We start from the raw sequence: 14,893 nt of genomic DNA on the forward strand, positions 1-14,893 counted from the left end.
CCAGTCTGGGGAACAGGTGTTCCAATTGTTATCTACAGACTGTGGATGTGACTTGTCCAAAATCACCCTGCTTGTTAGTGATAGACTCAAGAGAACAGGGTAGCCATAAAGTCCAGAAATATAGGTGACGATACATAAAGAATGGTTTATAGGTATTACATTACAACATAGGATACGTTTTAAAATGTTGTGACATAGTCCACGTATTGTCTCTCATTAGCAATGCACAGTTCAAATTGTCGTGCAAATTGCAATGAACTCAGTGCATTGACACAGCACTTCTATCAGTTCCTGAATATGCATAGCCCCTAGATATTTGTATCTATGATTTTCACTGAAAAAATGCAGTTTTAGTATAACCCAGGAAAAGTGTTGAAAGGGGTTCAATCTGAAAAAAAAATTAGACACCTACACAAGTTGAGCATCCCTAATTCAAAAATCTGAAATCTGAGATGTTTCAAAATCCACCATTTCCTGAGCACTGAGGTGACACTCAGAGGAAATGCTCATTGGAGCGTTTTGGATTTTGGATTTTTGGATTAGGGATGCTCCATCTGTGTGGGTGTGGGTGTCTGTGTGTGTGTGTGTGTGTGGGTGTGTTTCCAGGATTAATGGCCATCCTACAGAGTTCATAACTTCCCATTTCTAGCATTGTGAATGCACTCTCATCACACTCAAACAAGCCTAAGGGCTTATACTGTCAAAAGAAGGTAGTAGTATAAACAGGTCAACCAAACTTTCAAATCCATAGCCAAACAGGGAACACAATGACTGTTCCACCTTCTCTTTCATTATCTCACATTTGGGGTAAAGTGAAATGTCAAACTATGCCAGAATTTGAAGGAAGAGAATAAAAATCCATCTTCTCATCAAAGGGGACCAGACCTATTCTAGATTAAAGACATGGACTTAGAGAATCGTAAAATATGAGAAAGGGAAGGTCTCTTAGTAAGCTTCACATATTATTCGTTGATTGTACAGAGGAAACAGACTCAGAAGGAAAATTACTTCCTGGGATCACATAGCAAAGTGATGACAGATTCCAGGCCTTTATCTGGGTCCTTTGATTTCTCATCTATTTACGTCACCAACTTACCTACTGCTGCCTCTCACTGTAGCCACCAAGATCCATACCCTTACCTCTGAGACATTCTAGAAAAAAAAATTCACAATAAATATATGAATGCATTCTTGAACAACATGCAAGCAGTATAGACAAAGCAAAAATCTCCCTTGATGCTCTCTCAGTGCCACTACTGTCATTCTTATCTTTTTCCATATATAATCAGAGAGATATGTACACATATGTCTAAAAATAGTCTCATTATCTGATTTTCTTGTCCAAAATAGAATTCTAAGTATTTATTCTGGGCCCTTTTTGTAAACTTAACGTGTCCTTAAGATATTTTTCTCTACCCCATAGTTTAATTCAGCCATTCCCCTTTTGACAGCTACTTAGGTTGTTTCTAAATTTTTGCTATTTGTAAAATGGCAGAGCTACAGTGAAAATCTTTGAGCAGGCCTCCTTGTGTTCAAGCATAGATACTAGCTCAAGCATAGATACATCTCTAGCATAGACACTAAGGATCATAATTACCTGGTAGAAGCGTAATAGACATTTTTAACCTTCAAAGCCACTGCCAAATTAAGCTACAAAGTATTCTGCAATTTATATTCCCATCAGCATTGTACAAAAATGCCCATGTTTCTACACCCTTGCCAACACTTGATATTTTTGCTAATATGATGAGTGAAAATCATTCTAATTCCCTGAGTTTAAGTGTCTTTTCACATATTACCGGGAAATTTATATTTCTTCTGTGAATTTCCTGGACATATTCTCTAGCCACTTTCCTCACTGATGATTCTTATTGACTTACTTTACCTCTGCAAAGATGCAGCAAATAAAAATGACCCAAATCGGTGCAAGTGAGATTTAAGATTTGACACAAAGGGACATTTCCCGATGGATTGTGGCAGGATGAAAAGCAGTTAGACACAACAACCAGGAAACTGAGAAGCTCTGGGCTGTTTGTTGGGTTGGGGAGCCTTTAAAAGTATAAAATCTTAAATATCTGATCGGACGTCAGTCCTACACCAGGCAAACATGCCTACAGTGACCTCATTGTTAAACCCCTGGCTAAGATTTTGATCTCTGGAAATGGAGGGCAGTAGATTTATTTCATGAGGAGCCCTCATTTAGGTTTCAAACATCTGGAACCTTAGTCTGGCTTCTCTTTTGAAAACATCTGAGTGGCTGAGGGGGTGGGGGATGGAGGAAATTAGAATATCACTGCACAGATTTTTCCCTCAATATTTAAAAGACACAGACTCCACACTGTCAAATATGTTCCTAAAAATGTATTTGCAAAGTCTAAAGTTTCGAAGAATGCTTGTCGAAGTTACTGAACCAGACCAAGCCATATTTCATGAGTCGAGAGCAGGAATGTCCTATTTCCCAAATAGATAAGACCTATGCTCATGCAGAAAACCATGAACGTGGATGCTTGAAGCACAACCAGGTCCTGCTTAGTCATCCTCCCTTTCCTCCGATGTTCCCAGGGCCAAGCAGAATTGTTTAAACTGGCCCCAGCACTATTGACCCTGCAGGACAGCCCCTCAGTACCCCTTGTGTGCAGATTTCAGAAAGATTTGGGACTGTTTTCCTTAGCTGAGCAGAGGGCCCCATTTATATTTCAAGCTGTTTCTCTTGAGCTGGGAGCGGAACGGAACATTGGGTCACCCCTGAGATATGCTGCAGCCCTTGGCAGGCCTGTCCCCTGCCTTGGGGAAACATCAAGCGCACAGCTTGCTGGGCAGTGTGTACTTTTTATTTGCCAAAGTCCTCTTGAACAGACCAGGACCTTTACACAACACCTAGCACTCCTGCAAAACTGCAATCTAGCCGTTTTTGGCTGAAGCTATCTCAAACCGATTTCTCAAAGGTATGCCCTGCCTGGTAAAAGTCCCTACCTAATGTTGGTGCACTGCTTTGCAGTTTCCAAAACATCTTTCAGGGGCTGTAATCCTGTATGTATGCAACAAATAAAGAAACTGGTAAGTGACTTGCCCAAGGTCACCAGCCTGCTAGTGGCTAAACCTTATTTAGCCAACTTTAAGAGAATGGCAATCTTTAAAAATGAACTGCCTCATAGTGTTAAATAAAGACGTTTTCACCCAGATGTTCAGATTTGAACTTAACATATGACTTTCACTTTTCTTTCTTAGGAGTAGGTGTTATTATCTGGAAGAACTATTCTTTCGGGTTGTTCTCTTCCCTGGTATTTTTTCCCCTGCCACTTGATTAAACAAAACATTTTAGGTTGACATTTCCAACACTTCTTTTTTTGCCCTACTAGCTATGAAAGCTATCTCTGCATTATACTCCATCAGTGTGTGTTTGTCTGAAGTTGGGGGTGGGAGGAGGGGGCAGTTTGTTTTCTTCTGAGCCTAGTATTCCTCAATACTCTTTTAGAGTTTTCCCTGTTTGAACATTGTTCTGGTGTTTATCTAAAACATGGTGACCTCCTAATTATCCATGCCACCTAAAGAAGCATTATCACGGATAATCCAAAACCATGGGGAATGTTTGGATTGCCCTCTAGGGAAAGGCTGTTTGTCCCCCATTTTATGCCTAGCTTGAGAGTTTATGAAGCTAGCCTGAGTTTCATGTGAAACTGAGCCCAGGTTTCTTAATTCCTTATCTCCTGCCTGCATCCTGCTGTTCCACTGCCACAAAATGTGTTTCCCATGAATTCCAGAACCCAGATGCATTAACAACTAGTCCTTCGATTTATTCTCCTGCAAACATCTGGCATTCCCTGCCTGTGTCAGCTGACTGGTGCCATGGCTACCAAGAAACCTTTCCATTTTCTCCTGAATTAGGAAATTGCAATGTACATCTTTCCTCCTCCTTGTGTTCCCCTCATGTCCCTCTCCTGACTAGCCACTACAACACACACCAATGTCTTTGCTCTACTTCTCCAACATGAAAGCTCATATTGTTTATCACCTCCTTGGGTGGCTAGGCCTTGCTCCAACTGCCTGCACTTAAGTTTTGTGCCTTATTTCATGACAAATATTTGCCCCTCTCACTCCTCAGACATCTGTGGGCTGGCCCTATTGCTGACACTAATCACTACTAAGTTACTTCTTGCCAAATCCAATGAATATTTTTCATTCCTTATCTTCCATGATGGCCCTGCTATATAAGACACCTCCTTCTCTCCTGAAACTTTCTGTTCCCTTGAATGTTATGCTATCCTTTCCTAGTTCTTTTCCTACTTTGATTGGGATCTCCCAGCATTCTGTCCTCATCCCACTTTTCTTCTCAGTGTAGGCCTCTCCCAGGGTGGTTTTATATACTCCAGGGATTTCAGCCACCATCCATACAATGATAAATATTAAATCTCTAGCTCTAGTTCAGATCTTTCTCCTAGATTCAGATAGGCATTGTCAATTTCTTGCTGGTTATCTCTGCTTGGATTTCACTGACACCATAAACATGTCTATACAGAACTCCATTACCAACCCCCACCAGATGTACTCCTTCCTAAATTCTATCCTTGTCTTCCCCATCACAACAAATGGCATCAACAAGCACTGAGCTGCTCAAGCCAGAAAACTGGGAGTCATTCTTGTCTTCTCTTTCCTTTCCCTACTACCTCCAATCCATCATTAAGTCCTGTCCATTTGTCTTCTGAAATTGAGCTTGAATACATCCACTTGTCTCCATACCCATTTCTCCAATCCAGGCTCATGTCATTTTTTTGCCAGAATTACCTCAGTAACCTCAAGACTTATCTCTCAGCCTCTAATCTCACTCTCTCTCAATTTGCCACTGTCCTGCCATAATCTTTCCAAAACACAGATATGTATCATGAAACTCTTGCTTAAAGTCCTTCAATGGCTCCCCCATGGACTTCACAATAAAATCCCATCTCTAGAAAACCTATAAAGTCCTTCATTACCTGGCCCTGGACTACCTCTCCAATATTATCTCTCATTAGGAACCCTCCTCACTTCAGAAAACAAAACAAGACAAATATTTTCAAAACAATATGAGTTCACTGAACTGTTCATAGTTCTCAGAGCTACTGTGTTGTTTAATGTGTTGCAGGTTTTATACTTGCCACCCCTTCTACGTGTACTAGTCTTCCACTAGCTCTATCCTTTCTCTGTTGACTTGCTTCTATTTATCCATCCTTTAAAACTGAGCACAGATTTCATCTCTTTGGGAAGCTTTCCATGATCTGCCAGGCTGGTGTTATCTACTCTTATCATCATTTCTCTTCACTTGTCAGCTCTCCACTGTCTTAAGAATAACTAAAGCAGAGAGACTGAGTGTTCTCAGACTCTGCAGAGTCCGTAGGCACTACACACTGTCTCATGAAAGACTGACCAACTGACCAAGCAATTTTGCATAGGTGTGGTTCTAGCCCTGCTCTCCACATCCAGGATTAGCTGTTAGGATGCTGTGAAGTTGATGAGAAGTCTCCTGTTGAGGGAGTAATCCCTGCTGCTGAAAGAAGGCAAAGAGCCAGGGCAGTCATTTTCACATCTTCTTTAGCTCCTGTTAGCTGCAAGGACCACACATCTGATTTCGATAGTTTGCTCTGGGATTCTGCTTTCCTTAACTCCTCTGAGTTTTTGACTCTGGCCTCTTCTTTGACTTGATTGCTTCTTACTCTATACCTAACAATGCAAGGGACTTGGCAAAATGCTTATCTTTTACTTCCAGCAATTAATTCTTTCTTCAAGATGAGAACATTAATGAATAATTGTGAGTCAAAGGTAATCCCTAACTTTCTTTGTGACATTGTTTCCACCCTCCTCTCCACCAAACCTTTTATTAAAAGCCTGTTAACCTTGTGCAAAGTTGATGGTCTTGTTCCTCTTCCTTGTGGGAGGGGGGAAGTAATGTCTGAGCAGAGAAGTAGCCACTAGGTGGCAGTAACGGGGGTGTAGAAAATCGGGGGTCTTTGTATATTTAAATATGGTTCTTTAGGTTCAGGATAATTAATGATAGTTAAAACGTGTGTCTCTGCACTGAATCAAGATGCAATCATAGCCCTGCAGATGTTCGTGGTTATCTTAATCATTTATTTGATTGTATTGTGACATTATAGGATTTATGGAATATATTATATGTACTAGTGAGGGAGGCTTCTGCTAGAGAAGAGCCAAGGAGCTGGAGGAGGAGATAGATAAATACACAGCTGTGGAGACAAGAAACACTGCTTTAACTATCCAGAGACCTAAGTGTCATGTGTGAGCGTTGCCAGCTGGATGACTTTGGTTTGGTGCTTTCCCCTCTCAAGGTCTCAGTTTTCCCATAGGTAGGTTGAGAGATTTGGGATGTGTGATCTCAAAGGACCTGCAAGCTCTGACAATCTAAGTCAGACACTACATTGCTGTACCCTGATGGTTCCTTGCCCCTAGAGTGCATTATCGTGCTTTCTAGTATTGAAGTGAGATATGGAAGGTGATTTTTGACAATGTCCTATCTTCTGAATGGTGTCTTGGCAGCTGCCTCAGATATAACTCATTTGCTGTGGCTTATTTACTGTTGCTGCTTCTAGACACTCCTGACAGCTGAAATTGTGCTTCTGCAGGAATGTGCAGGACTCCCCTTCCTTGGTCATCTGGATGGTGTGATTTGAAGAGTCACAGGAATTTCTCTTCACCAAAACCCAACAAAATATTCCCTGCCTTGCCTAGGAGTCATTCTGCTTACCGTTCTAGCTTTAGAAACTCGCTCTTTAAATGAAGCATTGCCCTGTCCTTGCATTGCTTGAATAAATCTCATGTGCCTCTCTGATAAGAGGAGGCATGCTCACTCTGCATATCTGTGTACACAAATCACAAATTTGGGGGGATCACTCAGTTTTCCTTTTGCTGGCCCTGCTAAGTCATATGACAGAGACATCAGATATTAAGACATACGTGAGCATCTTGCAGGTCAACAAGCGACATATTGTCTCCTCCTAGTCTACTCTCTCCTTCAGTTGCCAGATGTGTGCCCCTTTTTTCTTCTTGTTCTTCCTTTCCTCCCTAGTCTTTTCTCCCTCAAGACTTCCTCCCCTCTTGCTCCATTTCTAGCTTTCCATCCCTTATTCCCGTTTTCTCCACCATGGCCTCCTCCTCACCTAGTTTCTCCCCTCCATCTTCAGTTGCCTGGGATTGCTTCCTATGTCACTTATCTTTGACTTCAGTTTCTATTTTTTGTCATTTATCAGCACACATGAAAACTGCAGCAGCAGGATAACAGGGAGGAGTTGCTGCAATATACTGTATAGAGGCATCCCACTTATCCAAAGATTCTTAATCTCGGAGCCTGAATAAGTGGTCTGCAAATTGGGGGTGGGGGGGTGGGGGGGAGGGTATGCCGGTCAATCTGTTGGATATAGAAGAAAATATGAAAATTTCTACTTACATTTAATTTGAGAGACACTAGAAAGAAATTAAGATTTAGGATTAAATAATTTATGTAAAGTGTTTAAAGCTATGTGGTTCACTAACTGCTATGATAGCAGGGAGGAGTTGCTGCAATGTAATTTATAGAGGCATCCCACTTATCCAAAGATTCTTAATCTCAGAACCTGAATAAGTGGTCTGCAAATTGGGGGGGTGGAGGGGGGAGGGCATGCAGGTCAATCTGTTGGGTATAGAAGAAAATATGAAAATTTCTATTTACATTTAATATGAGATGCTAGAAAGAAATTAAGATTTAGGATTAAATAATTTATGTAAAGTGTTTAAAGCTGTGTGGGTCACTAAATGCTATGTATTAGACTATTAGTATTACTATTATATGTAATATATGTATTTTCACTGACATCCTCATCAGGTGGGTCGGCTTTCCTTGGCTTTCCTGTTGTGCATGCTCTGTAAGGTATCCTGAGGGAAGAGTGGGGGCTCCACAAGATGGAGGCGTGTCCTTGGGGCCCTTACTTTTTTTCCTGAATGTATACCAGAGATATTGATGTTTCCTTGGACCTAGTTAAGTAGATTTATGGATTATATTTAACTACATTTAACCTTCACAAAATGGACAAGCAGCTTAAGAAGATTCCTGCAAATAGACCATGTGTTGGAGACAATACTAGTAATGTAAGCACATGAAAATGGTAGGGCTCACATTTCTACTCCTAGAATGAGTTTTTTATCAGCCTCATTATGAGGTAAAAACCATGAAAATCTAATTATACCTGACAAGAAGTCAGCAAAAACATTGCAAGAATAATGAAGAACACTGTATGAGATATGGACTTGTATCAATTCTCAGTGATGAAAGATCTTGCCCTAAGTACATATTGTGCCTTGAGGTATTAGCTAATAATATAATAAAGCCATCACAATTAACAAGACATTTAACATGCTGTTTATTTCATCTTTGTCTCATCCTTTTACACTTTTTATTTATTGTGTGTTTCATTTTATATATATTATCATTAATATATAGGGGAGAGAGTAGGACATGTGTATGATTTATATAATTGTTAATAATGTATAAATATACATGTATTGAGGAAGCATGCTCAAAGCTTTTCTAATTGAAAAAGGGTGTGCAGTCAAGAGGATTTGGAGACCACTGGCCTAAACCATACTTAAAATAGATGGGAGCCCACAGACAGAGAAAAAAGAACTCTGGATAAGAGAAAAATAACTGTCACAAAGTCTCTTGCTCTTTTCTTATAGCATAGTCATGCAACCAACTTTAGAGCTTCACCTTGACAACTTCACATAGAATAAAGCAATGGGGATCTCAGGAACTGGGAGAAGTGAAACACCAAAGGAACTTATTAAATAATAAAATTGCAAGCCTGGAGGGTTGGATCCGGCCCTCAAGAGGTACATCGTAGGTCACAAAAGGCTTCCTGGCATGCCTATGAATGCTCTTTCCCTCACTTTAATTATGGAGCTTGGAAGAAAGTTTCAGAGAGGTTAAGAGACTGTCCCAAGATCTCTTGTAAGTGACATAACTGAGATTTAAATCAAGTGTTCCATTCCCCTGCATAGTGTTCTTTCCACCATGTCAAATGGCCTCTGAAACCTTTGTGGCCATAATCAGCTAAGCTCCCTGTATTACTCATTGCAGTCAGATTGTTGTGATTGGAGGAATACTTGGAGTGGAGAAAATCTGCTAGGAAGACATCGACCAGATATCAACAAATCAATTGCCCTTCCTCCTCTACCCTAGTGAGTAGTAATTCCTGACTGCATATATAGCATCCATTTATATCCCTGTCTGGGTTTTAAAATGTTTTTCTAATATCCTTCTCTTTTAAAGCTTTAAGAAATGAATTCCAAGATTAAGGAAAGCCTGTTTTTCATACGTGCTTACAAGTTTTGTGAGGAGTCATGTCAGTTTTCACAGCTCTAATGTGGGTCTGTCCCTTTATGTAGGCCACTGACTGTTTGAAAGTTCACTGCAATGGAGTTAAAAACGTGTGGAGATGAAATTACCAAGTATATGTCAGGGAAGTAATTTGGTGTCTACTTTGAGAAGACTCGCATTAATGGAAGTCTTCCAAGAATGTTTAAGAAAATTAATTGCACAGCATCTCTCTAAGCTATAGTAGAAGTTGATGGGAAAATGTGCATTGCTTTGCAGAAATTTGCTTCACTGTCATCTTTTCAAAAGAGCTTTTATTTTAACAAATGAGGCACATAGCCAATTATTTAATGACCATCTTTACTTTTAGAGGTGGAAGTCCTAGACTATGTTCTGTATTTTCTTTTATCTCATTGTGTTGTGTGAGGTTCAAGCCCCCTAGAAAAACATTTAAGAAAGTACTCTGGGGGCTAAATATTGGTGCAGGCACTGTGGGGAATGCAAACATTTCATAAGTACCAGACTTCTACTTAGGGAGGCTACACACACACACACACACACACATGCCAATGTTTGACTACCCATCACTGCATCTGATTAAAAGTCTGAATGGTAGATCACTAAACCTCAAATGGATAGATTGGTATGGTCTGGAGTAATTCAGCAATCTCTTTTTAAAGATATTATGATAAAAATTATTCTTTAGGAATATTAATTTGGTGAGGGTTATCCAGGGTGGATTGGAATAAGAGTAAGAGACATGATAGGCGGACACTAAGCTCCCTATTTTTAGATGTTAAGTGGCATGTCCAAGATCCCCTAGCACAAAAAAATGGAAATTTTGTTTTTTCTGCTGCTTAGATGCTTTCTTTCAGTGGTTTTCTCTATTCCTGAATACACATACACACACACACACACACACACACACAGAGAGAGAGAGAGAGAGTCACCCAAACTAGTGATTTGATGATGTGACCTAGTCTTCACTTTAAATGAATGTATGACATTTTAATTTTTAAAAAATTAGCTGGAAAATAGTTCTAGCTCCTTTCCCTCACATTTCTCTAACTCTTTGGAAACCAGTGTCTCCATTGGTTAGTCCCTACTGATTCCACTTAAGGAGAATTCATCATAAAATCAAGTGGAATTGGCATCACTGAGATGATCCTGTCTTGATTCCAGAGGTAGGACTGTTAGATGCTTTTCTCTGTGGGATGTTAAAAGCTCCTGTAATTACTATGATGCCCAGGGAGAAAGACCAACTCAAAGGGTCCTGAAAGAGCATCTGTTTCCTACTTGACAAATTTTATTTTGGGGGTTATAAGTATAAGGCAGGGTTTGGGGAATCATGAAAGAAGGAAGTCATTGTTTCATATAAAACAGATTTTAAAGCTTGGTCGGCAGAAAAGTCTGCAGAGTACCTTAGAATTGTGCCCTTATCCTGAATTACTGACTGCGACCATGGCAGGCTCCTACTGTAGACTTAGCTAAGCCCTAGGCTTTGCTATGACAGCATTTACACCTTTTATCCTCAGCCTTATAAGCTCAGTTTTACTTTTTAATTTTTGAAGACCTAAAGAAAAAATGCTCATTTCTTTGGCCCCAAGGGAAATTAATGTATATGTTTGGTTATCAAAGAAACTGTGGTCTCTGTCCTTGTACATGTCTTTGCTAGTTCAAGTAATTGTAGTGACTTTGCATTCCATTACTTCAGTTGGGTTCTCTCTCAGAGCTGACACGAGTCAGTGGTTGCTACCCCCTTCACAAGTTGTTGGGGGAATGCCAATACAACTATGAACAAGGGAGGGAGCTGTGGAGGAACATGCTGTGGGGCCCAGAGCGGAATAAGGGGTAACCAGGGTTCAGGAGCCAGGTTTCCCCAGAGAGAGACAAAAAGAAAGCAAACAAAAGGAAGAGACAGGTCTAAACAGGCTCCCCAGACAGGGCCCCTTTGCTTTAGGAACAGAGCCTTAAACTTCACAAAGCTCAGGGAGGAAAGGAAGCCAGGGGTTAAACATGGCCTTTGAAATTCAGTTGAAGAATTATTAACCGAAAATACACATAGGGAAAAGCCACACATATATACAGCAACATTTGCTGTCCTTAAAACCCATTCAGACATTCTGTGAATTCAGAAATGGGCTTAAACCTGCATATCCACATAGATACTAATATTGACCCTCGAAGGAACCACAAAGGTACCACAAAGACACAGATAAGAAACATAAGAAGAGGCTCAGCAGCAGGAGGACACAGAGTCCCAAGATGCCTAAGGTGGGTTGCTTTTGTAGGCATGTGACAGACAGTTTAGTGATCTGATGTGATCCATTATCAGAACTGGGGTCCCATGGCTCCAGTGATTGGTACCAGAGTAAGAAATTAAAACTTCTCTCTGAATTTTACTTTTTAAATCAAGTCCAAACTGAGCCAGAGCTCTGAGAGCAAAATAGAAGCCCGACTCTCCCTCTTCCCCCTCCTTCATAAAAGGAGCAAGGAGACTTGAAGTCCTCCAAGGTCCCTTGGAGGGACCACAGCCTGCAATGTGGCAAGTACCCCTGCCCCTCCCTGCATTTACAGCCCAATGACCCAACGCCCCCAGACCCCAGAGAGTTTGACTAGCCCCCACAGGGCCTCCTTGAGAGTTTCCCAGATTCCTGAGGGGAACCTGAGCCCGCCCTGGGATCACCCGGGCTCTTCACATCATCCCCCAGAGATCCTCGCTCCTCGGGGAGCCCCGAGAACAGCGCCCGTTCCCACACACAGCCATCCCTACAGCGCCACCACCCACCCGTGGCTGGGAGGTGACCTCCCAGGGTCAGTGGAGAGGCCGCCCAGGGAGAGGGCCCGGAGGCCAGGAGGGAAACGGAGCAGAAGCGACAGAAATTCCCCCTGCCAGCCCAGGCTGCCAGGGTAGCCCTGGACACTGCCCTGTCTGACCCGCCGCCCCACCACGCCAGACCACGGCCAGAGCCAGAGCGGCCCTCGGCCCTGAGCGACGGGAGAAGGCAGTTCTGAAGAAGCAAACACGGCACAAAGACAAAAGCAGCCTGGGAGCTTTGCACCAGCTTCCACACTGGAAGGCCTCAAATGTCCCTTGTTCCAAACACCCGCCTCATCCCCCCAACAAAAATATTTGCCCCATGAAAAAAGGGAGAGCACTAGACTCACAGAACAGATGGCAGAGCCAGAAGGGCGATCATCTAGTCTGACCCTTTCATCTTACATATGGGGAAACTGAGGCCCACAGTAAAGAAGAGACTTGGCCGGGCGCGGTGGCTCAAGCCTGTAATCCCAGCACTTTGGGAGGCTGAGACGGGTGGATCACGACGTGATGAAATCGAGACCATCCTGGCTAACACGGTGAAACCCCGTCTCTACTAAAAAAAAAAAAAAAAAAAAAAAAAAAACAACTAGCCGGGCGAGGTGGCGGGCGCCTGTAGTCCCAGCTACTTGGGAGGCTGAGGCAGGAGAATGGCGTAAACCTGGGAGGCGGAGCTTGCAGTGAGCTGAGATCCGGCCACTGCACTCCAGCCTGGGCGACAGAGCGAGACTCCGTCTCAAAAAAAAAAAAAAAAAAAAAAAAAAAAAAAAAAAAAAAAGAGACTTAAGCTCTGAAGAGTGTTTTTAAAGTCTTTCCTCGGTTATGAAGGCAAGGGGTGTGCGTGTGTGTGTGTGCACACGTGAGAGAGAGAAAAAGAGGTGTGGGGACGAGATGGGATAGAAAGGAGAAGAGAGAAGAGGAGGAGAGGGGAGGGGAGGGGAGAGAAGCAGAGGCGAGGGACTACATGCAAGCCTGAGCCAGGGAACTTGTGAGCAGGAACACTAATTGCAGTGCAAACAAAAACATCTTTGAGTCTAAGTTGCCCCTCGCTCTAGAGACTAGATTTTCTTCCCACTTCCCAGGGGCCCACAGGGACCCAGAACAGGATAGAGAAATTTGCCATTTGGGGAGTACAAGTAAGGGCAGTGGTTGAGAGCATGGATTTTGGAGTCAGATAGACTAATCTTTGAAGCCCTGGTTCTATCATTTACTAGATGTGTAAATGATCCACATTTGCCCATTGGTTCTCAACCATATTGCCCCCCAGGGAACATTTGGCTACTTCTGGGAACATTTTTGGTTGCCACAACTGGTGGGGTGATACTGGCATCTAGTGAGTAGAGGACAGGGGTGCTACTAAACATCCTATGATGCACAGGACAGCCCCTCACAACATAGAATTATCCAGCCCAACGTGTCAATAGTGCCAAGGTTAAGAAACTCTGCGTTAAGTGAATGGCTCAGCTATTTTCTGAACTTCAATTTATTTATCTGTGACTTGGGAATAATACTACCTATCTTTCAGGGTTGTTATGATAATTAAATAGGCTAATACCTATAAAGCAATTAACATAGTGCCTGGCACAAAGTAAGCACTCCATTAATTATTAGATTTTAGTATTATCAAGCCCTCCCTTAACTCCACCATCTCCTATAGTTACCATCCTATTTCCCTGTTCCCCTTATAGCATAATTTCTTGAAATACTTGTTTATACTCAAAATCTCCACTTTCCCAATTCTCTCTTGAACCCATTCTAATCAGGCTTTCGTTGTTACCACTCCTTTCTTATAAAGGTCACAAGTGACAAACACATTGTTAATTACAATAGTAATCTCTCAGTCCTCATCTTACTTGACCTACCATCAGCATTTAAAATGCCTTTTCACTCTCTCTTTTTTGAAAAACTTCCTTTGCTTGACTTTCAGGATACTATTTCTTTGATTATTTTCCTACCTTGGAGGACAAAGCTTCACATTTCCTTTGTTCTAAGAGAGAGGGCTTGGTCTGATTTGTTTTGTTGAATGAATGAATAAACAAATAATATTTACTATGAAGAGTAAAAGAGATAATTGTTTAAAGTGCTTAGCACACATTAATCACTCAATAGTCATCACCACCATCACTACGACCCTTAGCACTGATGTTATGGCTGTTACTATTATTCTTCCCTACTGACTATGAGCCCCTTGAAAATCAGATTAATGGTACTTTGTCTTGGTTCTCCTTTGTATAGAGCTTTATTCAACAGAACAGTATATAGCCAATATCCAGAAAACGGTTTCCAGTGGGCAGGATTAACTGATGAGGGTGTGAGAGGAGAAATATGTTATAAAGAGTTTTACTGGGGCTGGGGGTGGGTGGCTAGAGGAACAGGCATGCAGAAGGAGGTCATACCCTACCCATTTTCACTCTCTGATTCAGAAATTATAGGACCACAAAAGGGAAGGAGTAGCAATTCTCACCCATTAATCATCCCAATACCTCCTTGCCCAGGTATGGAGGAGAAATGGGCCTATGAACAAATATTAGTATGAACAGAGCTTATCTGTTGGGTTTGACAGAGCGAACAACATAAATTCGCTTTTCTCACAGTACTGGATTAACTTAATTTTCAGTCACCTTGAACTTTGAGTAACTTTGTACAATTACCTGCTCCTACCACCATCTTTACAAATTTGCAACTGGCATTTATATTACCCCGAGAATATGGTCCCTTAGAGATAGCCATTAGAA

General features: G+C 41.8%; 1 protein-coding gene across 7 annotated transcripts in view; it reads left to right on the plus strand.

Moving 5' to 3' along the window:
• LOC105490453 (collagen type IV alpha 6 chain) overlaps positions 1–14,893 on the plus strand; it is a 312,047-nt gene that overhangs the window by 145,338 nt on the left and 151,816 nt on the right. The gene's annotated exons all lie outside the window — the stretch shown is intronic.

This window comes from Macaca nemestrina, chromosome X, assembly GCF_043159975.1.
Source record: "Macaca nemestrina isolate mMacNem1 chromosome X, mMacNem.hap1, whole genome shotgun sequence".
Taxonomy (NCBI): Eukaryota; Metazoa; Chordata; class Mammalia; order Primates; family Cercopithecidae; genus Macaca; species Macaca nemestrina.